The 26,541-nt window shown below is 37.8% G+C and overlaps 1 pseudogene; it reads left to right on the top strand.

Annotated features, from left to right (window-relative positions):
- The first annotated feature begins 11,003 nt into the window (after window positions 1-11,003).
- On the top strand, window positions 11,004-26,313 carry LOC130417331 (calpain-5-like; annotated as a pseudogene).
- Window positions 26,314-26,541: the final 228 nt, after the last annotated feature.

Raw genomic sequence — 26,541 nt, 5'->3', positions numbered from 1 at the left:
AAAACCCAGCTCCAGCGGGTGATGTGGATGGTCTAATGATCCCAGCAGCAAGATACTCATTGATATAAGCTTCCATAGCTTTCTGCTCAGGCGAGGATAGGGAAAAGATGCGTCCTCGAGGAGGGCATGCACCGGGCAGCAGCTCTACTGCACAATCATATGATCTGTGTGGGGGCAAGACCGTGGATCTTTCTTAGCAGAACACAGACTGTAAGTGATGATACTCAGAGGGAACTCTGGAGAGGTCAATGGACTTGAGATTTCCGGGAATAATCCTATGACTCTTTAGGCATGAATCTTGGCACAGTGACCCCCAACTCAAAACCTCCCCACTCGACCAGTTGATGTGGGGGTTGTGACGCATGAGCCAGGGGTGCCCTAGGATTAAGGGTAATTCAGGGGAGCTGATTAAATAAAAAGCCATACTCTCACGATGACGAGACACAGAGACAGTGAGAGGGTCAGTGATCTTGGTAACAGATCCAGGGGCAATGGACCTATCATCCAAAACAATGACTTCCAGAGGGGAGGAAAGAAGGTTAACAGGCACTTGGAGACGGGAAGCCATTGCAATGTCCATAAAATTTCCTGCGGCCCCGGAATCCACTAAGGCCTGCAAGTGGTGTAGTTTTTTTCCCCCGCTTTCGAGAGTGACCAGCAGGAACAAGCCAGTGTTCCCTGGAGAGACTAACTGAGTTACTCCCGAGACAGCTCTCCCCCTCCTACTCGGGACTGGGTGTTTTCCTTCAACTCAGGACATAGGGCGCGATAATGGCCCTGAAGTCCACAGTAGAGGCAAAGATGGGAATTCATCCGACGAGTTCGTTCGTGGGCAGACAACCGGGTTCTGCCTAGTTGCATAGGCTCTGGAGACTCAAGAGGTACCAGACCCGAGGTAAAAGGCTAGCGGAAGGACTAAGGAGGATGAGTGTTAGGTCTAGGTATCCGTCTTTGTCTCAGGCGATTATCCAACAGAATTACTTGATCAATGAGCCTCTCCATACAGAGAATATACGGGATCTCGGGTAGCCAATTCATCCTTTAGCTCCTCCGAAAGCCCGTTCCCAAAGCAAACAATGAGAGCCTCATCGTTCCACCCGCTGCCAGCGGCAAGCGTACAAAACTGGATGGCATATTCCGCTGCACTCTGGGTTCTCTGGCGAATAGTTAGAAGCTGCTTAGAAGCCTGTCGACCGGAGAGAGGGTGATGGAATACCCGCTTCAACTCACCCTCAAAAGAGGAGTAGCTTGTGCAACAGGGAGCTTGGGCATTCCAGACAGCCGTGGCCCAGGCCAATGCCTTACCTGCCAGGAGGGTAAGGACATAAGCAATCCTGGCCTGGTCAGAGGGAAAGGTGGATGGCTGCAACTGGAATGTAAGGGAACATCGAGTCAAAAATCCCTCACATGCTTCAGGATCTCCAGAGAACTGTTATGGAGGAGGTAGGCGAGGTATGACTAGTGGGTGAACTGCACCAGCTGAAGAGCTGACAGGTGTGGGAGTGGAAGGAGGGTCTAGTGCTTGGGGCAGTCTCTCAAACAACTGGCGCATTGAAGACATGAGATCGGAGAGTAAGTGGGAGTGCTTCTCCATGAGTGACTCCTGCTGAGACAGAGCTGCTTCATGGCGCTTAACCGTGGCCTCATGCTGAGCCACCACTCCGAAAAGGTCCTTAGCGGAAGACTCAGCTGGGTCCATGTGCTGGCTGGATTATTCTGTCAGGCCCAGGAATCGAACCCAGGTCTCCGATGCCGCAGTGTGATGTTTAACCACTATTCCCCAGAGAGGTGTTGGACCCAAATGCGAGGCACCACAAAGGTTACAAAAAAAATAGTCCTTTATTTCCAAGAGTAAAAATCAAAAGAGCTTAGCATACAGATCCCAACAAAAAGCGGTTCTTGGAAAAAATAACAGTTCCAAAAAATTAAGTACTTAGAAGAGCAAAAAATCTTCTCAGAAGGAGGAAAAAGCTACCTACATTCAATGGCAAAAATTACAACAGAACACAGAGAAACAAAAGACTCAAAAAACTTACAGAGGAGCCAGAGGCACAACCATAGTTCAATAATCCAGCAAGAGTGACAAAGAGAGGACCACATAAATAGGGAATCAAAAACTAGTCAGGGCTGGAACTAAATAATCCTAATTAGCAGAGACAATTTGACTCAGGGAAAACAGCGCCATCAAGTGGCAAATCTAAGGTATTACAGAACACAGAACCTGACATTGGTCAACTTTGTTGCACTGCTTGTGAATGACATAAAATAATCATAGATCATGACTTATAATTGAATAAATAAAGAGGACAAATAATGAAACGTCCATTTCAAACCAATATTTATGGGATTAACATTTAAACACATCTACTCTACACAGGCTCAGCAATGATTTTGTGTCCCAATACAGGGTAAATATAACCCTATAGATTCTTCTCTCTATGTTCTAACATCTTAAATATGTACAGAATGTGCTGTAAAAACGGAATGCTTTGTGTCAGAAATACTTTTGAAAGCAGGTCATGCATTTCTATATGCGGTTTCTTTCTTCAGGCATCATTGATCCAAAACAAATGTGGGGTTATGTCAAGTCTCCTCTGATATCAAATGTGGCTTGCCTTGGTATGTTCTTTTGTAAACCTTATAAATCTTTGCATTCAATTTTGACTCAAAATTAACCTTATGATTGATTTTAATTTCAGTGATTACAAAATTACTCTGCATGGCTTTTCCCATCGCTCAGATTGCCATAGGTGTGTTGTAATGGATCTTACGTATTATGTACGTTTATTCTCTATGCCTTATATTTACACTGTTGTTATGATGTTTATTAACACACGTGCAGTATATCTCCAAGACTGTCCCCGACAGCAATACATCCCCATATATTTGCTTGTGTCTGGGGTATTTGGTGTATTTTTGGGCTTGTTGACTTGTCTGCCATGTGCTAAAGAGACCGAAGAGGAAGGTCCTAACAAGCTCCGCAATATCTGTGTCTTGTGGAATTCTCTGGTTTCTGCATTCATTTTCTGCTGGGTGATCTGTGGTAAGAAAGGGTGGGATGTGTGGAAAAGGTTACTTAATGTGTTCATAGTTCACTCACAGCTTCTGCACATTGTTTTTGTAAAACTTTTGAGAATACACAAGAGATTTTTGTTTAAAAATTTAATGTTCTGAATGGGTAACATACCATCAACAAAACTGTTTGTGCCTGAAATTTGGGTGCGTGTATGCATGTTAAGTAAAATGGCTTGGAGATCATGCCTGTGCTTTTTCAAAAAAGATCATGCCTTTTCAAAAAGAATGAAGTGTCATGTTTTTAAACAAGAATGATTTTTTTTCAGGGAGTGTGTGGATTTACTCTATTTACCCTCCTAACTACAACCAAACCCTGGCTGGAGACCTCTACTGCAATAAGACCCTCTACCTGTTTGCCTTCTGGACCACCACACTGGGATATATTCTATTAGCTCTAGTGCTGTTGATTAGCTGCTGTTGCTGTGTTTGTTCTTGTATATTTGGCACAATAATGAGTAAGTAGCAGTATAAACGTATTCATATCATAGGATTATATATTAGTTGACTATTTTTAATCTTATACTTTCCTCAATTTGATTCAGTGGTAATAATGTCAAAGACAGTTTATGAGGGATCTAAATAATAGTATGACTAACCAAACTTTTGTGAAAAAGCATTGGGAATAAAGGAATTAAAAGTTGTCTTCATACACCGTGCATTTGTCCAGGTTTACGGGTGTACATTTATCATTTGTGATGCAAGAGAAAGCATATCTTCTAAGATAATAATTTTGTTTGCAATGATCAAAGAGCAGTTAAAATAAGGTACACTCTAAAAATGGCTGGGTTAAAAACAACCCAATTGGCAACCCAGCGCTGGGTAAATATTGGACAGAACACATTACACATGATAACCCATCTTGCTGGGTTAATGAAAAAACCCAAAATGTAGTCATTTTAACTATTCATGTGTTTAATTCTGGGTTATTCTTGATGGGTTATTCTTAATTTATTCTGTACTTCATTGTCAATCAAGACAATTGACATTTCTTTTTAAAAACATAATTTTTTATTTGACTGTAAAAATAATTGTTAATAAAAATGTCAACTTTTACACCCAGTAACAGCAATATTTTTAGATTTGCATAATTAAAAGAAAACAGTTTAATTATAATAAATAAAAATGTTTCATATCAAACATTAACAAGCATTATAAATAACATTATAAATGACTAATAGACATACTCCACAATATGTAGCAACAAATGTCAATTAATAAAACTACCTAAAGACATATAAATTATGTATAATACATTATGAATTACACGACTTAATACACTAAGAAACCACACGTGTAGCAAATCAACTCATTAAATTCAGACTACCACGCTCGTCTTTCTTTAATATTCGCACAAACCTTGAAATGTTTGGTTTAAAACAGAGGGAGCAACATAATTGACTGGCCGCTTAATATCCAGAGTGGACACCGAGAGAGGCGTTCCTGAACCGTGAATGCTTGACCGCGCTCGCGGGGCACTCGCCGGTTTGACTCAAATTTTGTTAAATTCTCAATTAAGTTCATAACTTAGCTTACATGTGATGGGGTACACTAACATTTTATTAATTCGCATTTTCGCGCATCTTCACAGGACTATGCGAGGTCAATTTATCTGTAATGGTGATCTGAGGTAACAGTTGCTGGTCGTCTAAATTACATAACTAATGTTAGTTAAGACACTGTTGCCTTGCAAAACGTTACAAATTATGCTTATTTCAATAAATATTCAATTAAAACGTAAAATACTTAGCTTTAAATTGCTCCAGCCAGTGACTTTGCCCCTTTTTTCTTTATTAAAATGAAAGTTGCGAAGTACACTCAACGTCTTCAGGGCGGTAAGCGCGCGAGACTCTTCAAATAACCCAGCGGTTGATCAGAAACAACCCAGCACATTAACCCAGCGGGTTTAACCCAACACCTTGAAAACTAAAACTACCCAAAAAGTGTTTAACATGTGGAAAAATAACCCAACAAAACAACCCAACGGACTCAACCCAGCGGTATGGGTTAAAAAATAACCCAGCCATTTTTAGAGTGTAATAATGTACTGTAGAGCACTCAACTCACCAAGCCGAAGTGTAACTTCACTTTTTTTATTGAAGAGTAACAATTTTATCCTGCCAAAAGAAAAGGAAACAAATATTTCTGTTTTTATTTTTTAATAAATCTGCAAAAATGTCATCAATTCTGTGTTTTTCTGTCAATATGCGGTGCTGTGTGTACATTGAGGGAAAAAAAGGAACTTAAATGATTTTAGCAAATGGCTGCAATATAACAGAGTGAAAAATTTAAGGGGGTCTGAATACATTCTGTACCCACTGTATATATATATATATATATATATGTGTGTGTGTATACAAGTTCATTCATAATACATAAACTGAAATGACACAGGGAATAAGTATTGAACACATTTTATTTAATACTTTGTAGAAAAGCCTTTGTTGGTGATTACAGCTTCTAGACGCCTCTTGTATGGAGAGACCAGTCGTCTGCGTTGCTCAGGAGTGATTCTGGCCCATTCTTCCACACAAATGGTCTTTAAATCTTGAAGGTTCCTTGGGCCTCTTTTATGAACTTTGATCTTCAGTTCTCTCCATAGAATTTCTATGGGATAAAGGTCAAGTGATTGACTGGGCCATTCAAGCAGCTTGATTTTCTTTCTTTGAAACCAATTCATTGTGTCCTTGGCCTTGTGTTTGGGATCATTGTCTTGCTGAAATGTCCACCCTCTTTTCATTTTCAGCCTTCTGGTAGAGGGCAGCAGATTTTTATCCAGAATGTCCCTGTACATTTCTTTTCATCACGACAATTCAAAACATTGTCCATTTAAGAAACATTGAACATAAATTAGCTTTGTGTTATAAAAACATGCATTATATGCTTTAAAATAACCATAAGAACATAACATTAGAACTGCATGATTCTGGATAAATTGAGGATCCCGATTATTTTGTTTCACATAGAGATCGTGTTTCTTTTACGATTCTGAATGATGACTAAAAGTCATACATAATTTAATAGAGGTTCTGACAATAAATGGTTTATTTAGGTATGTAATATGTAGGACTTTGCTTCAAAATTATTACATATGTCATGGTTAACCTACAGTAACTATGGTGAGAAATATTTAACCACAAATTCCATTAGTAAACTAAAGTGTTTCTTAATTTTTTTTACTTTGAATGCAAAAAATGTACTTCCTAAAAAGTATAAATAAATTGGTCTGTTATTTGGTGTGAAATTTATTTGGGAGAGTAGAAGTTTGTAAATGAGTCTCATGCGTGTGAGGTGGCAACTCTCTGCTTTAATCGCAATACTTCTGTGATCTTTTGACACAGAAATAATTATAGTGTGTGTTTTTAAAAGACTGTCTGTGATGTCGTTACATACCTTAAAATAATAATTTTAACTTCTGTGGCAGCAACAGCATATTGAAGCGTTATGATTTTAATCCGAGGTGTAAGTTAATAGACACACACGAATCTTTGATTTTTCATTAATGAGATAGTCTGGTGTTCGAATCGAGATCAGGATCTTTTAACGATTAATCGTGCAGCTCTACATAATATTATAAAATTATATGTTCATAATGTACAGAGTAGCCTTTTAGTCCTACAGCAGGTCACCATATCTCACGATGCACAGTAACAGGCTAAAAAAATCTGTTACCTTCACACAGAATAGCCTTATGGTTCTCCATATTCACTCTTTTGACATTTAATGCCTTCTATGTCTTATCCTGAAGAGCATTTAGCTGTGATGAGAACAGTGATAGTCCTACAGCAGGTCACCAAATCTCACGATGCACAGGCTAAAAAAATCTGTTTTATACAGAATAGCCTTATGGTTCTCCATATTCACTCTTTTGACATCTTTTGATCCAGTTTGTATCCAGTCCAGATGACCACTGTAGGCACCCGATCCGGTCCAAATCCAGTCCAGATGATCACAGTAGTCACCTGGATGCAATCCTAATTCCAACTAGGAGGTGACCACAACAGCACTGACCACTAGACGAGTCTTAAAGACAAATCGCCTGTGAAGAGTTTGTCACTAGATGACCATCTGCACAAATCCTCAGCTAAAACCATGAGAACCAGACCAGTCCTCTGCAAAAAGGACTCCATACACCTGTAAAACTGAATGAATATTATGAATGATATCAAACCACAAGAGAATTTAATTTAGCTGGATTATGACATAACTGTTGTATATTACAATGTTTTGCACTATATCTACCATTATCTAGCTTATTCTTCTTTTTAAATATTCCTGCTTGTAAATATATATATATATATAGTATACACACACGTATATATATATATATATATATATGTGTGTGTTACCTGTGTGCACCAATGGTCTGAGAGTAATGCAATTTCAATCCTCTATATGTGTGTACTTTACATGTGGCAGAATTGACAATAAAGCAGACTTTGACTTTTACTGATGGTAACAGCATATCACACTCAATTTTAAGGCCAGGACACCACAGGATGAGCGATATTGCTGACTTCTATGAGGGACACTGGTGCATGTCCACCTTGAGACATTGCAGCCCTTTTTCCTCATGAATGCTCTAAAGGAAATAGTATGTGTGAAAGCTGTTACACATCACAATTTAACGACTGAAAAGACAATACAACTACATTTTAAATTCAATTTTACCTTGTCGACTCCAGGCATCTATTCATCTTTGTGTCAGTTTCTCCTTGTGGATCCATGAAAATGGCTCTTTTCTCATGTGGATACATAACCTTATATTATTGACATGGAATCACAACATACATTAGGCAGAAACCCATGGTATTAATGAAATTGTACAGTATGTGGGTATTGTGGATCAATTTTAATAATTGAGGGCATGTATGGATTAAATATAGTATAAATATAGCCCAATATAGTTAAAGGGGTAGTTAACTCAAAAATAAATTCTGTCATGAATGACTCCCTCTCTAGTTCTCACTATTCTCTGTGCTCATCTGTGACATTCTCGTCGGTCCCTAGTCTTGTTTTCCCCGTTTGTTCCCCAAGAACGTTACTTTTCCCATGCTCCTTCATCATTGACTGTTTTCACCTCTGGTTTATCTTCACCTGTTTAGCCATTTTATCGGTTTTATTTAATTTCTACCCTTGGTTCAGTTCTTTGTCGAGTATTCATGTAATATATCGTACCATGTTCCGTGGATTTATTTGGATTACCTTGATTTTTTTCCCTTGGATGTTTCCCTGACAAAACCTTGTCCAAGCACACTCAAAAGGAAACCAATGCAAGTATCAACTATTTCCTAAATAGGTGCGTTTAAGCTGTAACCCCTTTTAACTAAGGAGACGGTCCTCGATGGTTCATGCAGATGTGAATATTGTTTGTAATACTGCCACTCTTTGCTTTGTCTATTTCTTCCATTTCTTTACTGTTTTTACGTTTCATGTTTTCATGTTGTTATTTCTTAGTTAGTCAGTTTGTTTTCCCTTTAGTGTGGTCAATAAACCTGCATTTGTCTGCACGCTCGAATTGTTGCTGTGTTTCTTTATCACATATTAACGTTACTTAAACTGCTTGATTTCGTTATAATTTCTGGAGCGGTACTGTACTACATACAGTAAGAGCGTTATGTTTCCAAGACCAGGAAAGTAATATTTCTTAGGTTTGATTGGAAACATACGCTGTTTGAAATGGCCTCTTTTTAATTGATCCGTCATACTTAGCTTGATGTGGAAAGAGAATGTTTCTGCATCCAGCACTGCTAAGTCAGAGATGGTGGGGTGGACTGCAGGGTTGAAGCTGGATGTAGTGGTCATTTCAAAGCATCTGAGAAATCCCAAAAAGGCCAGAGTGAACATGGCGTCGAGTGTGCGGGCGGTGTGCATGGAGTGGTAACCTCTGCGGAGGGTAGAAATGCATTTGGTCAATAGATCCAAAGTTAAAGGTTGTCTTGTGTCCGGGCAGGTGGGTAGAGCTCTTTGTATTCCTTTAATGAGCATGGAGGCTTGAGGACTTGCTATAGCTGGACAGGTTGAGTTAAAAATGAGTTTGTGGAAGAATTGAATTCCACTTAGGTACCCTTTAATTGAGCTGGCTTGCATGTTTTTGTTGATATTTAGGAAGGATACGAAAGAGGTGATGGTAAGCAGAGAGAACCAGAGAAAAGGCATGTTGTATGTGTAGCCGGTGAGCTAGCTTCTTTTTTGTGTAGGGCGTGGCTGAGTACATGGTTGGGGGTTTATAAGCGGGCAATGGAGAGGACGCCAAAATATGAGGTCCGGTCCATTTGTCTGGATCGCAAGTGCATGGGTGTGCTCTCGTTGTCGTTTGTGCCCTGATCAGGTAGGCTAAGTGAATGTTGTTTTTTATGGTCACACAGCCCTGTTTTAAGTTAAGAATCGTTTTAAATGTAGATACGTGCGTCACAACCTCATAGACCTACGGTAATGCTGGGTGGTTTGAGGAAATCGGGTCAGTGGTGATGGCAGTGTTGCAGGTAATTGAAACTGTTTTATATAGGGTTGAAAGTTTTTTTAAAGGTAACATGATTAAAATAAATATTTGTATTGTTATTTGAATAATAAAGTGTATTTCTGTGTTTCTTTGTAGTAGATATAGTTGTTTGCTGTTCCTCCTGTTTTTGTTTTTGGTTCTGGTTCGGTTTTCTCTTCGCTGGTCTGTCCCTGTACGTGGGTGGCGTATGTTTCCAATCTAGCTAAGGGCTATGATTGTGGTGTATTGGACTTACCAGCGAGGTGGTTTCTTTTTTCCTTTGTTTGTTTGTTTATGTCCCTTCCCAGTCTTTCATTGTCTGGCCATTAGGACATGCTCCAGACAACATTGGTACCTACTCCACGTGGACTACTCTCTTGTGTGTGGTTTGGTGTGGTGTTGCTTTTGTCATATTTTATGTTATTTGTTTTTGTTTGAATTGTATTATGAGTTTGGGGACTTGGCATATGAATTACTTTGGGTCTGGAGTGGTCCTGTGTTTAGGTTGCCATTTTATCTGGGTTTGGCCAAAAATAAATTATACCTGTTGAGAGAGGGAAGGAAAACATTTGTTACATGTTTTGTCTTTGATGGAAGAATTTATCTGTTATTCTCATAAACTCTGTCTTAAATAAATTCGTATTTTTTGGAAAACCTTGTCCCCTTGTGTCTACTTTAAAGCCCAAGGGTTTTCTACCCATGCAAGAACAAGGCGATGGGTAACATATGTTTGGTGGAATGACTTAAAACTCCTCCACGCGGTTAGGTAAGACTGAAGGGTCCCGAGTGAGACGGCTTGGATGATAGAATTGAGTGAAGAGTCTAGGAGAGTACTTAGTTGGTGATTTTCGGGAATATACGTTCTGAACAAGGAGGTACTGGTGTTGGTAGAGAAACAAGCAGCTTGAACTTCTGTCAGAATCTATGATCTGATGGTTCCTGAGACGGGAAGCGGTTCCATTGCCGGTTTGTTGGCATTGCTGCTGGAAGAGAGAGAAGGGAGGGGATGGCAGCCGCTTGAGCGGCTAGCGGAGATATGTTCGTGCTAGCAGCGGCTTCTATAGTGGATGTGTAAGGTTTTGGGACCGGAGCCTGAGTCGCTAGCGGAGGCACCCTCTCGCTAGAGGGCGACGTAGGCACCACTTGCCAAGAGCCTTGGGCGGGGTATGCATGAGCCAGGGCTCTGGGCGGTAGCAAGATAGCATAACTTGTGTGGCTAGATGTGTCAGCTGCTGGCAGGGCATTGGCGGGAGCTGTGCTCTGGAATGACGCTGGAGGGATGATCTGCGGAAATCTCTCGCCTGGGTGGCCAATGGCATCCTGGGAATTCGTGGCGCTACCCCTGCTGGCTGATGGCTTGCTTGCACTGCTGAGGAGGTTCGAGGCGGCCATCTGCTGCAACCTCTCAATCTAAGGCTCTTCCTCGTGAGGGCAGGGGTTCGATCTGGACATGTTGTCAAAAGTGGTCTTGTGTTTCCGCAATCTGATACTGAAAAGCCTGGTGACTTGTTCGCTTCTGGCCAGGGACTGCCCGAGAGCCCACATGACTTGCAGGTATGCGATGATGTTTAGTTTCGCATGGCAAGTTTGTGACGTATAAATGTTACTGACACGTGAGTGAACGTACCAGGTCTGAAAACGATAGTTGCAAGTTTACATTGAAAGTGAAGTCTCGAGTAGGTGATACCTGTGCTTGAAGATGGAGTTATTCCGGTGTGTTTATGATGCTTAGCTTTATGTGCGAGCAGGAAGACGCAGAGAATGAGCATGGCGCTGTCACCCAAACGTTCTCATTAAAATTGCTGTTATGCTGGGGTAACTATTCGAAGTTGTGTTCAGGTTGGTAGACGATGGCATGGGCGTAAATCCCTGGGGGGACGGAGGGGACATGTCCCCCTCTATCCGAGAGTTGTCCCCCCCCTCGATCAATTAAATTCGCTATTGTCATAAATATATTGATGTTAATCTAATCTAATTGCGTAATTAGTAGAAAATACAAAAGCAAAAATGTGTTTTAAATTTAGAAACTGTTGAGTTCCCTCTCCTCTGCCTCTCACAATGGTTTGGCCCAATGCCTGCTCTCCACGTTCATCTCACCTACGCAATGCAGTCAATAGATCCGCCAGAACTACAGTGACCACAATGTTGCCTAGTAACGTTAAATCAAAATCTGGTTTTCCATAAAAGAGAGTAAAGACAAAGGAAAGGGTAACCTGTCAACCTGTAACCCAGTTTTTCACCAAGAAAGGTGGTTAGGCTATAGCAGTGGTTCTCAACTCTGGCCCGCGAGATCCACTTTCCTGCCGAGTTCAGCACCAACTCTGATAAAACACCTGAAGAGGCGAATCAGTGACTTCCGGAACAGACGCGTTCAACTTAATGTTGGGCTGCGCAGATTGTTTGGCATATCGCATTAAAGTACCGCGCAATTTGCACTTGAATCTCTTTTGCGGTACTTAAATGTCATACGCTGATAGATTTGCACAGCGCCGCGTTAAGTTGAACGCATCTATTCTAGAGACGCTGATTAGCTTGTTCAGGTGTTTTATATCAGAGTTGGAGATAAAATGGATCTCGCGGGCCAGAGTTGAGAACCACTGGCCTATAGTCTGTGAGGGGTATTAACCTGTTGGCTTAATGTCCTTAGTGAAATAAGCTAGATAGCAGCAGACTATTGTTAACCTACATTTAATCACCATTTAATCAATGCAGGGAAACGTTAAAAGCATTATAATAACCCAGGTGTGGAAATTCCATTTTTTTTCTTGATGGCATATATGTGCAGCTAAAGTAAAAACAATCTGCCGTTTTTATTGTTTTGACAGGATGATGTTAATTTTTAAGTTTATTCGTTTTTCTTTTTTTTTTAAATCTTTCATTAATAATTAATAATAATTTTGTTAAGAGAATTAAAAGTTGGGTCAAATATCACAATAAAAATACATTGAGACTGTAAAGGACAGCCTTCAGTACAATTTTACGGTTGCTTTTAATCTTGCATCAAATAGTGAACTGCATAATAGACTTGGATGCATGTACAAACCACCGGCAGTAAATATTTTGCTAGTACTAGTATTAGACTACAAGAAGCAGGACAGTTTTAAACCTTTAATTAGAGTTATGTAAAGCTTTTGATGGGACAGTTAGGTCCAAGAGATGTGGTGACAACAGCTGCGCAGAGGGGGCCCAATGTGTCTTGCACTGTAAAATCTAATAGTTGTCCTTACTTAGAAATTATTTGTTAACTTTACTCAGTTGTCAAAATGTATATATTTTTCTAGTTTTTATTAAGTTACGATTACTTGCAGGGGAAATCAAACTACTTACTTTTCGCATTTAGTATATTTTACTTAAATCAAGCAAGTAGCGGAAAGCGAAGTCATTACTTTACTACACGAACAAGAGGCAGTGGAGAGCAGATCTTGCCTGTACACAGAAAAGATTCCCAACATGCTTTGCGCCAGACTGCATTAGGAGAGTACATTTAAAAAAATGTGATTATTTTATATGTTTTTAGTTAAATTAAAGACTTGATAGTGTTTAATGTTCACTTTTCTTAGATATTTAGAAGAGCTGGACATATTTTTCAGTTTTGTGGTTACCACTGTTTAGAAGACATGTGCATGTGATAAGGGTCTGCGAACCTCATGTGTTTGTTACCTATGAGCATAGTCGGTGCATACAGTTCTGAGATCAGTCTCCTCTTGCTCGTTTTTTGTTGCACAAGTCAAGGTGTTTGATTTATGCATTTTTAGAATAACATTTATGTGAAAAGAAAAATAATTAGTGAATTTAAAACTCTAATGATGAATGCAATAAATCCAATGGAAATTATTAAATTGGCAATAATAGTTTATTCTGAGTACTCCACACTAAGTCAAAAGTACATCTGAACTAATTTTTTAAGTTACTTGAACTCAACAATACCATTTCACTTTACTTGGTATTTTTAAGCCAATCGGTTTGCATGCTTTTTTTAAGTAAGATCAACTAAATCGATTTTTACAGTGTGTAGTTAAATTAAACGCAAAACTCGATGCGAGGGAAGATCCAAAAAAGAGACGAGAGGATGGAGTAATCAAAGCAATTGGTGGAATATCACTACGAGAAAGTTCATTCTCATATCATCAAATATAAGTAAATATTAAATTAATTAAAAAATGTTAAAGCGTTAAAAATTAGGTTAAACATATTCTTGAATTTGTTCATATTTCATAGCCCAGTACATTAAAACTACAAATGAAGGGAATAAATAAAAATAAAGAAAATATTATAAAACATTTTAGAAAAAAACATTTAGGAAACACTCTGTAGAGCAGTTTAGATAGCACTATATTTTAAAGTAGGTGTACCTATAGTTTACTTACAGTGTACTTACCCAAGAAAGTACTGCGAAGCATAAGGTAACTAACTACATGGTATAAGTTTAGGTTCAGTACCTAGTTATTACCCAGTTATAATATTTACTGTAATAAGTACACAGTTTGTGCATGGGAACTAAAATAAATGGCTACTGAAATAGATTATTCTAAGATAATAAAAACATAAAGCTTTATTATGTATGGTCTTCATACACCTTTGAAGACATAGTTATGTATGATATATTACATTTCAGTCAATAGATACGTTTAGTATCTCACATTTCACTTTTAATTTATAGTATGGCTGCATGAAATTTGTCAAATAAAATATAGCAAATAACACATTTCTACTGGTGACTCTTACAGATCTCCTCAGTGGCAGCATCTCGGGCGCAAGGAGAGAGAGAAGATTGGGCTTATAGTCAGAGATGTGGGAGAGTTTTGGTAATTTTTGTTCAAATCTGTCAATGAGATTCAGAAAATAGTAAAGATGAACTTTTTAACGTTGTGTCCTTGTCTATGTTTTACAATTTTCTCAGGATGGAGTTTGAAGACTTTTGCCATTACTTCACAGAAATGGTGTTATGAAAATTGCCGGAAAATAACCTTTTCTGGCACAAGACACACTGGAGGGAGGTTCGATGCCTGGGGGCATGGACATATGTACCTGGAGTTCCACCTACACCTGCTTCTGCCCATCTGCCCATCAAGACCCAGAACCCTTCTACAGGACTCCTTTGGTCCAAACAAATGCCAACTCAAAGAAGAGATCAAAATGAACAGAAATTAAGCCAAAAATTGAAGGAGGGACAAACTCAGGGAGAAAAAAAAGAGAAAAAGGGCGAATCAAGGAGTGAAGGAAAGGTCATTGAGGGTAGAACATAGACCATTAAAAGAAAAGTCTGTGGAAAAGCCGGAGGGGTTAGGGGAGACAAGATTGGAGAGACAAATGGACAAAAGAAGTCGATGTGGAGGGTGTATCAATCACAGAGACACGTTCCTATACAACCCCCAGGTAAATCATTGCTACAAAAAAATCTAGTAAATATTTTTTATTATTTCTTTGGAGTTCTAAAGGTTAAAATACAAAACTGTGCATATGACATACAGTGAGATTCACGTTAAAATCAATGTAAAAGTCCCATTGCAAAGGCCATCAAAACCAACCATTTCTAACAGAACTAATACTGACTTATATTAATTATGCATTTTTTTCCTGTTGTTGGTTTCCGGGACTTTATTTTATGATAAATGTAATACAGATTTTATAATATAACGTGGTTAAGATATAATATTAGAATATTTCTATTTGTTGTATCTTACATGCATCTCTCTCTCTCCTTGTTTCCGTAGTTCATGTTTGAAATTGGTGGAGATGGAGATGAGGTATTAATATGTCTGCAGCAAGAGGACAAGAGGATGAAAAGGAGGGAGGGAAGAGGGGAGAATTTACCGATTGGTTTTGAGGTTTTAAGGGTGAGTGATTGTAAAAATGGTGGACAGGCAACAAGTGCAGAACAAACACATCATCTTGAGTTTTGCTTGAATTATGAAAAGCGGCAAAACTTTACTTGAAGGGGTGTTCATAAGACTGACATGACACCTTCATAATCATGACATGACACATGTCATGAACATGAAGGAGATCTTTTATGTTATGTATAATCTTTTAGTTATGCATGTTTATGACAACTATTATTAAGTGTCATTCGCTGATTTATGTCATTTTTAATGCAAAGATGACATTGTTTGAGTTGTCTTTGTTATGACAACTTAACAAAGCAATACATCATAACCTGTCAGTGTCTTTGTCATGAAAATTTGACATTACCAATGTAAAAGATTCAAAGATATTTTGAATATCTTATTTTGGATATTCCGGGATAAATGACACAGCTGAGCTCAATGAAGCCAAAACATGTGCGTCCAGGCTTAATTGGTTGCACAAAGACCAAGCCAGGATGAGCAGACACGGATTCATTAAGCCAGGTGAAACCAATCCTGGATAGGTGCGCGCTCACGGCTCACTCAAATAGACCCCGCCACAGATCACAGATTAACTGATTTACCATGGCAACTAGAGCCGCGTACTTTTCCCCTTCGGAAGCACAAATCCTCATGGAGGCATACGAGGAGGTAAAAGATATAATTAAGAAGAAAGGCAACACCGCCACAGTGATAAAGCAAAGAGAAAAAGCGTGGCAAAGTATTGCAGACCGCCTGAATGCGTAAATAGTGCACAATTACACACTCACCGCTCCGCTGAAACATCACAATTACAATTCAAATATTTAATTCACATCTCCAAAAACGCAGTTGTACTGTAATTATGAAACGGTTACTTTTTTAATTGAAATGCACCGCAGATATGAGTGAAATTGTGTAAAGTAACTCCATCACACTGTATAAAGCTATGATAAATTATTACTAAAGCCTTACATTATTATTTAACGTTACCACGCTCAGTACGGTTTAATCTTAGCCGTTGTACTCTGTTTCTTATGTTTCGTGTTTCTCCTGCTTTTATTAATGTAAAGCTGCTTTGACAGAATGAAACAAGTGTGAAAAGTGCTATATAAATAAAATGTAATTGATTAAATAGATGATCTATAATAATAATCACTTTAATTTATATAGTGCCTTTCAAAGGACCCAAGGTCGGTTGCTCACTGCACTGCAAAAATGTCTTTCTTACTTAGTATTTTTGTCTTGTTTTCAGTTAAAAAAAAAAAATATCTAAAAAAAAATCTTAAATATTTTCTTGAGCAAAATTACCTAGGAAAATAAGCAAAAAAATCTGCCAGTGAAACAAGAGAACTTTTCTAAAATTAAGTGTTTATGGAAAAAGTAAACTTATTTCAAAATAATTTTTCTTATTATATTGACAGATTTTTTTTGCTTGTTTTAAGCACACATTTACTTAAAGTTTATATTTTTTGTCTAAACTATACTTATTTTGCTAGGTCATTTAGGTGAATTCTCTGGTGTGTTGCTGCCAGCCTTTTCTCCTGACACCTTTCACGGACCCCCAGGAAGCACAGCAGGCCTACAACCATGCCCATGCCAGGACCAGGGCCAGAGTTGAAATGACCTTTGGCCTCCTGAAGGCACGCTCTCACTGCCTTCACAAATCAAGGGTCAGCCCTGTTAGGGCATGTGATATTACTGTGGCTTGTGCGGTCCTCCCCAATGTGGCCTGCCTGAGGAAGGAGAGGGCCCCCAGAGTGCCACCAGCCATGGAATGGGCAATCCGGCAATCTTCCCTGATGACGACAGTGGTCGGCTGCTGAGGGACCAATATGTGTTGAATTATTTTAGTTAGTATGTGTGCTTTCAATTTTGGTTAAATATGTCCTGCGGTGGCAGAGGAATTTGGGTTTTTTTGGGTTCGTTTTTTTAAGAATTTGGCCTCTTATGATGTGTGTGCGGTATACTGTGTGTAATACAAGGCTGCAGCGAGGCTACTGCATCCATTCATTTGTCTGTTCAGTTGATGTGTATGGATTTGTCCTGCATTTATTTTAGTGTGCAGACATGTGTTATATACAGACCCTGTGTGCAGACCCTATGTTATATACAGACCTTTGAATGTATATGTATCATTTTGTATAATATGCTTTGATTCTGTGCTTTCCATCTTGTAGAGTCACTGTGACTTCAGTTTCAAAAGGAGCTGATGGTTTACCTGCTTTGTTTTGTCCTTATTCAATAAAGGAACATAATGTTACACATTGTGTTTTTATGTTTATATGGAATGTGTATTTGTTTATATGACAGAGTACTAGGGCCACACTGAGGAAAAAGGATAAAGTCATAAATTTATGAGGCTGGTTCTTTCTGCAGAAAAGCTACATATTCTTTTTACAGTTTTGATACTTATGACAATGTGATTCTTAATATTCTGGCACATCAGCATGTCTTTCTTTATGAAACCATACTGAAGTACAATTTTACGAAATGCCCCACATCTGTCATTTTAACAACTGTCCTCCTTTAAAACAACTGGTTACAATATTATGACTTGTCTTTTTTTTTCCCTATGTGGCCGTAATATTCTATAATTTTATATATAGCCTTATAGTCTATGGGAAACTGTAAATTATCTAATGATAGCAACATCATCTAAAAATCATTATTTATCCAAAATGATTGAAATTAATGATCACAAATGTTTAAATAATGACAGTGGGTCTAGTTATATGTGATAACAATGTATAGTGAGCAGTGAAATAACTATTGGTTTCCATTTGTGGTGACTGCTGACTGACATTAGGGATGAGATTAAATAGATCCTGGAATTTAGCCTGGTCTGGAGCAGGCTAGCTCCACAGAATAAATCTCCATGGTAATTTATACCATAACATATCCTCCTGCCCCCTATCCAGCTTTTGTGCAACCGGATTACGGATCAATTGAGCCAGGATCACCAAGATATCCTGGCTTAATCCCTTATCCTAGTTTTGTGCAACAGGCCCCTGGAAACGCAGCAGAAACCGGAAGACAGCAGATGTTGATCGCTTTCCCATCTTTTCCTCATATAAAATTAATCGTTTCACCTCGGTACACTTGGACTATTTGTAGGTTTTTACATTTGAACTGTTTTGTATCTGTATCATGCGTTTTCTGTTATTTAATAAATAAAAGTGTTGTGTTACTTGCTCAAAAGGCCTGAATGTATGTGTAGTGTAAATACAGTTATCACGTCATTTTGAAAATAATATTAAACCACAACACACGCTATAATTGCAAAATAATACACTAAAATGTTTTAATGACGGTAGGCGATACAGTTGTTGTAACGAAATCCGACAACTCCTACTCCCCTCGCGTGCAGGCGCATTATACACAGTTATTAGGCGGAGTTAAGAGTTCTGTTTGCAGCTTGCTGTATTTTCACAACTCTACTGGACCAGGAATGAAGGTGTTAATTAAGCATTATCAAAATCTCCAAAACAACTATCAGCAATCGATGTTAAGCATTATTTAGGATTAAGATGGATTAAATAAATACAACATCGTGGTATCGATTTAGCTCGCTCGACAGTCAAGATCCCTCGGACGATTTAACATGGATTCATCATAGTAAAGGAGTAATCCATTTTTTGCAGACTAATTTGGATGCCCAATGTTTTACACAATGTCGTGGTTATAAAATATGGTATTGTTGTAATGTAAAGCGAAGTTGATTTTAATAACGACAATAATGCTCATAATTTATCTGTGCACAACTGTGTTTGCTTTACAACGTGGATGACGTCTTTCAAGTAACTTGTAGGTTGATCCTTCACTTTTCCTTTGACACTTATATGAATGGCATTTAAAATACAAATATTAAATCATCGAAGTATAGACATATACATTTATTCACGTTTATAATGTTCTCTTATAGAAGACAATGTTAACAGTGTTTGTCTAAGTTGTACAGCCAACTTTCTCTAACTTTTGTGTAGGGTTGAAAAACTGAAACAAGTAGCACTTGAATTATATGAAAGATATACTGAAGTTATGCTTCCAATTGATGTTTACTTGGTGGCCTCATAAGCAATGGGCTTTAGTTTTAATAGAATGAGTTTATATGGAACTGCAATTTTTACAATTTTAAATTACACTTGCCCAAAAATGTCCTCCCCGTTTATCTCAGATTAATATGATCACAGGCACATCACATATATGATACAGACACATCTTCATATGGAGGTTGTCCCTTTAAAAGCATTTGACTGTAGGTTCAATACAGTGGGTTTACTGGGGGGTATAATTTCCATAATGATAATCAATATACCTGCTAAAAATGTACCCCCCCTTAATCTGAATTCAATATTGTCACAAATAAGATGATGACACATCTTAAAATGGAGCTTGTGCCTTTAAAAGCATTTGACTGTATCTTAACTGTAACTGTAGACAGTTCAAAATACTGTATAATTCTATTTATATTTTCATATATTGAAATTATATGATCATATTTCTCAATACATGAAAAGTAGAAATGATTAATGTATTATTCAATATATTGTAATTTAGTTATATTTTGTCATTGCATTATTATATTTTCAAATATATACAGTAAGATGACATATATACTGAGGAACACACATGGCTTAAAAACATGTGGAAACACTCAGGGAAAACAGATTCAGGTGTGGGACTACTTAACAATGACGAGGGACAGGTGAAAACAGTAAAAAGTCAATACCAAATGGAAACACAGGCAGGGGAAAGTTAGAGAAAGTTGGCAGTACAACTTTGACAAAATTGTTAACATTGTCTTCTATAAGAGAAGATTATAAACTTGAATACATGTATTTCTCTATACTTCAATGATTAATTTGTATTTTAAATGCCATTCATATAAATGTCAAATGAAATGTGAAGGATCGACCTACAAGTTACTTGAAAGACGTCATCCATCCATTTTAGTTTTGAAGATTTCGTGACATTACTTTTTTTAAGAGCAAACATATAAATTATATAAATTATGAGGTCTATTGTCGTTGTTAAAATAAACTATGCTTTACAACAGTACCATAATTTATAACCAAGACATTGTGTAAAACATTGGGCATTCAAATTAGTCTGCAAAAAATGGATTACCACTCCTTTACATGATAAGTCCATTTTAAATTGTCTTGACTGTCGAGCGAGCTAAATCGATCAATCATGATGTTGTGTGTTTATTTATTAATCAAATTAAATCAGCGAAAGACACTTAATGACAGTTGTCATAACAAGCATAACAGCTCCTTCATATTCATGACAAGTGTCATGTCATGATTATGAAGGTGTCATGTCAGTCTTATGAACACCCCTTCAAGTAAAGTGTTACCGGAAAAGCTGACTTGATAGCTTTTTACTGGTTAATCTTTTTTTTTTAAGTTCGAAATATGCTCGTCTTTTATGCAACATTTTAGGTTTGCTAAGAAACTGAAAAGAAGCAAGACATTTTCTGAATTTTACATAGACTGGTCATTTTCTAAGGTGGAGGTGAATCGCGTGTGGCGGGTACAGTGTTTATGTGAGCATGCCGCTAGCTCAGTGTATATGGACTCTCGAAGTGTCACACTCCGTCTGACCCTTGGCCCTGGTCGATATGTTATCATCCCCACTACGTTCCAGCCTGGAGATACTGGACAGTTCCTACTCCGTTTTTTCTCACGCTCACATGTGTACCTCAGGTAAAGATAAATAAATATTTAATTCCTCCATTTTAATGTCTGGTGCAATCATGCCTCTGTTTTGATTTTCCTTATTCATTGTTTGTCCTCTTTCCTCAGAGAGTTAAAGAAAGAACCGCCTGCTCCTTCGTTGTTGCATTGTTGTGTTCCAGAGCCAAGGGCGGTAACGACAGTCCATCTTCTATGAACCTCTGGCTTCAGCAAGCCCAAACAAACAGGTTAAAAGTCCATGTCCATCAGCCAATCAAGAAGAGTCTGCATTGTCTGTAACTAAACTAATTATTGAGTTATTATTAGAAATCTGTTGAAAATAAAAACGCTTGCCTTTGCAGATGTTTATGACTTCCTTTATTCAGATAAACAAAAACAATATATTTTATTATGCTTCTGTTAGTCTGTAGTGACCCAAAAAAAGTTTGATTTAACTATTCATTTCACTGTGACTTTAATTTTTGACATTGCAATACTTGTTGAATGTTAAAGATATCTGGGCAATATTTTGACAGAATGAAAAAAAACAGTTAATCACAAAAATAACATTACCTGGGTTTTGACAGATAGGCTCACAAATACCTGAAACAAAATTTTGGTGTGTAAGAAAACTATTTTTCCAAGATTGAAACTATAGGTTAATGAATCAGAATGAATGGTGCCATGCCTATACAGTAACTTCACATCTCTGATAAATAACCTGATCTGAAGATCCTGTGCCTCTTACTATAATATTCTATTTATGCAATTGGCAGGCACTTTCATCCAAAGCAACTGACAAGCACACTCAGCTCATACATGTATTTTATTAGTATGTGCAGATCGAACCTGTCATGATCCTAACGCACCTTGTCATGCTTTTATAGTCTTATGGCTGAATTATTTTTTGTGTGGCCATGTGCTCTCCTGTCATGCCTGCTCAGAAGCAGGTTTATTTCATTTAAAAAGGGATTAGATTGCGGCCATAACGCAGTCAAGTCGGCTTAATTCATACAAAGGCATCTTGTTGTGCAGGGTACAGGATTTTTATTTACTGAGTCTTAGGTGAGGACCGATATATATTAATGAATAAAAAATATATAGTTTTTTTTCTTGTGAAGGTGATATGTGCCATATTAATTTGTAGGACCTTCATATTAAATATATAAAAGCACAGAGAGATTATACAGTTGTGCTCAAAAGTTAACATTGCCCTGGCAGAATCTGGAAAAAGCTGAAACATTTAGAAGAATAAGAGGATTTTTGAAAATTAAGGTTTATTTTTAATTTAGTCCTGCCCTGAGCAAGTTATTTCACTAAAGAAATGTTAACAAAGTTCACACTAAAGAAAAATAACAAAATTTCTCATAATAGCACAGGGCAAAAGTTTACATATCCCTGATTCTCAATACTGAATGATGTTACCTAAGCAATCAATGACCGTTTTTATGTTTAGTCATAGTTGTTTAAAGGTTTCTTGATTGTCATGAGTTATTAGACTGTCCACTGATCTTCAAAACAGTCACCCAGGTCCTCCACAATTTTTGCATTTTCAGCATTTCTGGATAAGCAGACTGCATGATGTTAAAATTCCTCTTTTTATATTGAGGACAATCAAGAGACTCATACACAACTATTACAATAGATAGAAACATTCAGTGCTGCCCACAAAGTCAACACGATTGATTTAAAGTCAGGTGGGAGTAAACCTCTGAAAATGGTTTCAGCTTTTTCCAGATTCTGCCAGGGGTATGTAAACTTTTGAGCACAACTGTATGTATATATACAGTATATAGAGAAATGCAGTCTGTCCTGCCATTTGCAAATTTGTGGTATTTCATTCTCGTAAGACCCCAGTTTGTTAAACTGTTTTTACCAATAACTATTATACAAGGGAACTAAAGATTATAATGTCATGATGATGTCAATGCGTATTGTATGTGTCTTTCAGTGTTGACTAATGTCATAGACTGCATAATAGGCCTTCGAGGCCTCAGATTATTTTCTAAAAATAAATGATAATATTTGCAGGAAATAATAATCGTAATATCATAAGTAATAATATTAAGCAAAAAGGAACTAAATCGATAAGGAAGCTGACTGATTTAATCTCTCAGATGGTGTATGACCTAATGTGCGCCAGTATCACTAGCACTGAGGCAAAATGACCTGAATCTGCACAAGTCAACAATCTTCTTTCATATTTATGATGGGACTGTTTGAAGACATCCTTCCGTGACCCAAACTTGTTACACTGCAGCTCAAGTCAGGACAGAATCATGAAATAGGATACAACAGCCTGTTTGTGTCACTGTTGCGTTTTAAAGGAGATTGTAAAAAGAAGAATAGATGGATTTGTATAATTACAGGGTGTCTATGCACCTATGCTGGTGACTCAATTTCTGGTAGATAAACATTTAAAGACATTAAAACATAACATAAGACATAAAGTTTACGCCTCTTGTGTCTTTTGTGGAGATAAATCAATAATTCACAATACGTTAAAAGCAATAACATAGCATGATTAAATCATATTTTCCTCATCTCTGTACAACATTTCCGTGCTTACTCAGCAGATGAATGCCTTTCAGATGATGTGGACTCCTGCAAGTGCTATACTTAGTTTATCCAATTTATGAAATGTAATTGAAATGGACAGTCTTCAGACACTTTCCTCAGTATAATGAACACTGATGGGTATAAAACCCTTTATTTTGTGGGGGAAAACACCATCTCGTTTCAATAAACCACTAAAAAAGAGAACTTAATTAAAAAAAGAACTAAAAGTTAGTTTATCGAAATATACTTAAAAAAAATACATTTTAAAGCTTTAAAATCGTATAAATATCTCTGAAAGTAATCTGTCTGTGCATTGTTAGAAGTGTTCCTGACAAGGTTTTAAAATTTGTAATAATCTTAAAGCAGAGGGGAAAAAACGGACGTAACTACGTCTTTTGAAGTAACAACCAGCCAATAGCAGTGTTGCTGATCACTTCTTCTATCGATATATGCTGCCTTTCCAAAAAACGGATGAGCAATGATCCCAGACAATTTAATCCAGATATTCTAATCGTACACAAAAGGTAAAGAAGAACCGAATTATCCAGATCATGATTTGCAGGGTTAGGTCATCTCGGATGTTTCACTTGATCTTGGATGTAGGAAGCAACGTGCAAAGAACGGGCCCCTTGTTTTTTACTGTCCTTTTCCGTTTCGTTTTGCTGTGTTTGGTTGATGCTTAGTCTTGACCATACTTACCTAGTGTAATACTTTAGTTAATCCTGCTTTTCTCCTGTTTTTGCCCCCTCGTGGGAAGTCTTTGTTTTCAAATTCATCTATGTTCAGTTCTCGTTTTACCCCATCGTGGATCTTTTGTTTTTTGTTTAAGTAAAGTTTGAGTTTTTGTACCTGCCGCCTACACTTGGGTTCTCCTTCTTGGTTCCCCTATTTCATGACAGAACCCATGACTTTTGCATTTCACTCTATAACAGCTCATGGTGTGTATGCTCTAATCCGGTGTGAAGAGGAGACTATCAGGACCCGAATTTTCCAAAAAGATGGAAGCCCTGAAATGAACATCAAAGCCATCTTTTACAGAAGGAATCCAAAATCCCATATCTCCATTGAGGTTAGATGCACTTTTTTTCAGAAGGTTGTATAGCTTTTTCTTCTCTCCTGATAACATTTTTAAAACTTTCATGTGTGGAATGTGAACCAAGTGCAGATTAAAGATCTGAAATCTAGGACTTGAAGGTGTGTCCTCTTTCATACTTGCATGTATTAGAATTGTGTTGGCAACACAAAAAAATATTGGCTCCAAACTAAATATTGGGGTTTTATGAAATTAAATGATCGGTCTGTTTATTAAACGTGTCATGAACTGGGAGTTTTCAGGTTTTGAGGCCAGCTCGACAAACGCATTGAAGACTTGCAAGTAAAAGCCCCCTGCTATGATTGGATATTAATTTGGTTAGACACGTAACGTAAGGCTACACATTCCTCCTAACCGCACAGGATTAGTATTATCTGGGGACCTTGTGTGATTTCGAAATTACCTCCCCACATCTGTATGTCATGTGGCGCATTCGCACAGGATACATGAAGCCTGAAATGATTTTACCCAAATTGACTGACTTATTTCCCAGATGTGATGGTAAGGCTTTGCATATAGTTTGTATAGCCTATAGTTGTATGGTGTTTAATGATATCCATACCTATCAGCATTTGAAACCCGTGATCGCGAACCAGACAGAAGATCACCGCGATCAAGGGTCTCAAATGTTAAAAAAATGAACTTCCACCATGCATTACTAATATCGGAATTCAAAGGAAGGTTATGCAGCGACTGTGTTCTTCCACAACCAGGCACTGACTGCAAAATATTTTGCGATCTTTAACGGCATGCTTATTGATTGCTCGCTCCAACTGTTTCGCCCAACTTGTGTTACTTGAGTGCGGTCTTGTTCGAACCAAAGTGCGGGGCTAGAGAAGTAGTCGTTGATTTTCTTCTGTGGAGGACGTGTTCAACCTATCTATGTCGATGTATAGATAGGTGCATTCCAGAATCTGGCGTTCGCTGGGCCTGTTGTCAATAACAGTTGTAGTTTCAGTAGCAGGGGCGTTTTCAGTTCTGTTTTTCAGTTTTTACAGGATGTTTGCTTGAATAATCTCTCATATTTAACAAAAGCACAGGTTAAAATTGATATCTTAATTCATCGCTCCTTTAAGGTCGTGGGATGGAAAACCGATCCTACACCAGCTGTTATGGGTAAACACCCAAGAAATTTGAAGCACAAATCTGTAATCCCTTTTAGACGTGTATTCATACGCTCATCAGTTCCTTTTATAGGCAGTAAATTTAACCACACTGTAGAGAATAATGTTTAGATTACTGGTGTGTTACATTACTGTTTGTGTGTGTGTGTTTCATTCATGAGTAGCTATGGAAAAAAGGTTTGCTGTTGGACTCATTTCTGGGAGCAGCCCAACTTCAGACAAGAGGTGATGAGCGAGGACGGAACAGAGTTATTGACTTGCAAGGTGGCCAGTCACGAGGATGTGTTTTTGTAGAGACTTCCTCAAGCCAGTGCCTCACTGACCTCTGACTGACAGGTGTGCTCAAGGTAAAGACAGATAGTAATGAAGTTGGATTGATCGAGAAAAAACAATCAAATGTCTGCCATCTCTATCATAATTTATTCCCATATAACCATGGCCAGTGGAATTTAAGGGATGTACATCCCTTTGGAGTAACATGCTCTGCTCAAGGATACTCCAGCTGTTTATAAGCAACATCTTTCAATGGAATTTATGAAGGAGTCGTCATGTTGCCTGCCTGGAGAACACTCTACCACCCTAGAAGACCACAGGCATAATTTCAATGTTCAATGTTTCAAATGGTTTGTTATGGTGTAGCTTTAGTTCTTTTATTTACTTTGAAGACATTTTGTTAGAGGAAATATGGTCATAATGTTTAAAAACA

Source organism: Triplophysa dalaica, chromosome 1, assembly GCF_015846415.1.
Source record: "Triplophysa dalaica isolate WHDGS20190420 chromosome 1, ASM1584641v1, whole genome shotgun sequence".
Taxonomy (NCBI): domain Eukaryota; kingdom Metazoa; phylum Chordata; class Actinopteri; order Cypriniformes; family Nemacheilidae; genus Triplophysa; species Triplophysa dalaica.
This window is presented reverse-complemented; position numbering and strand designations above follow the sequence as displayed.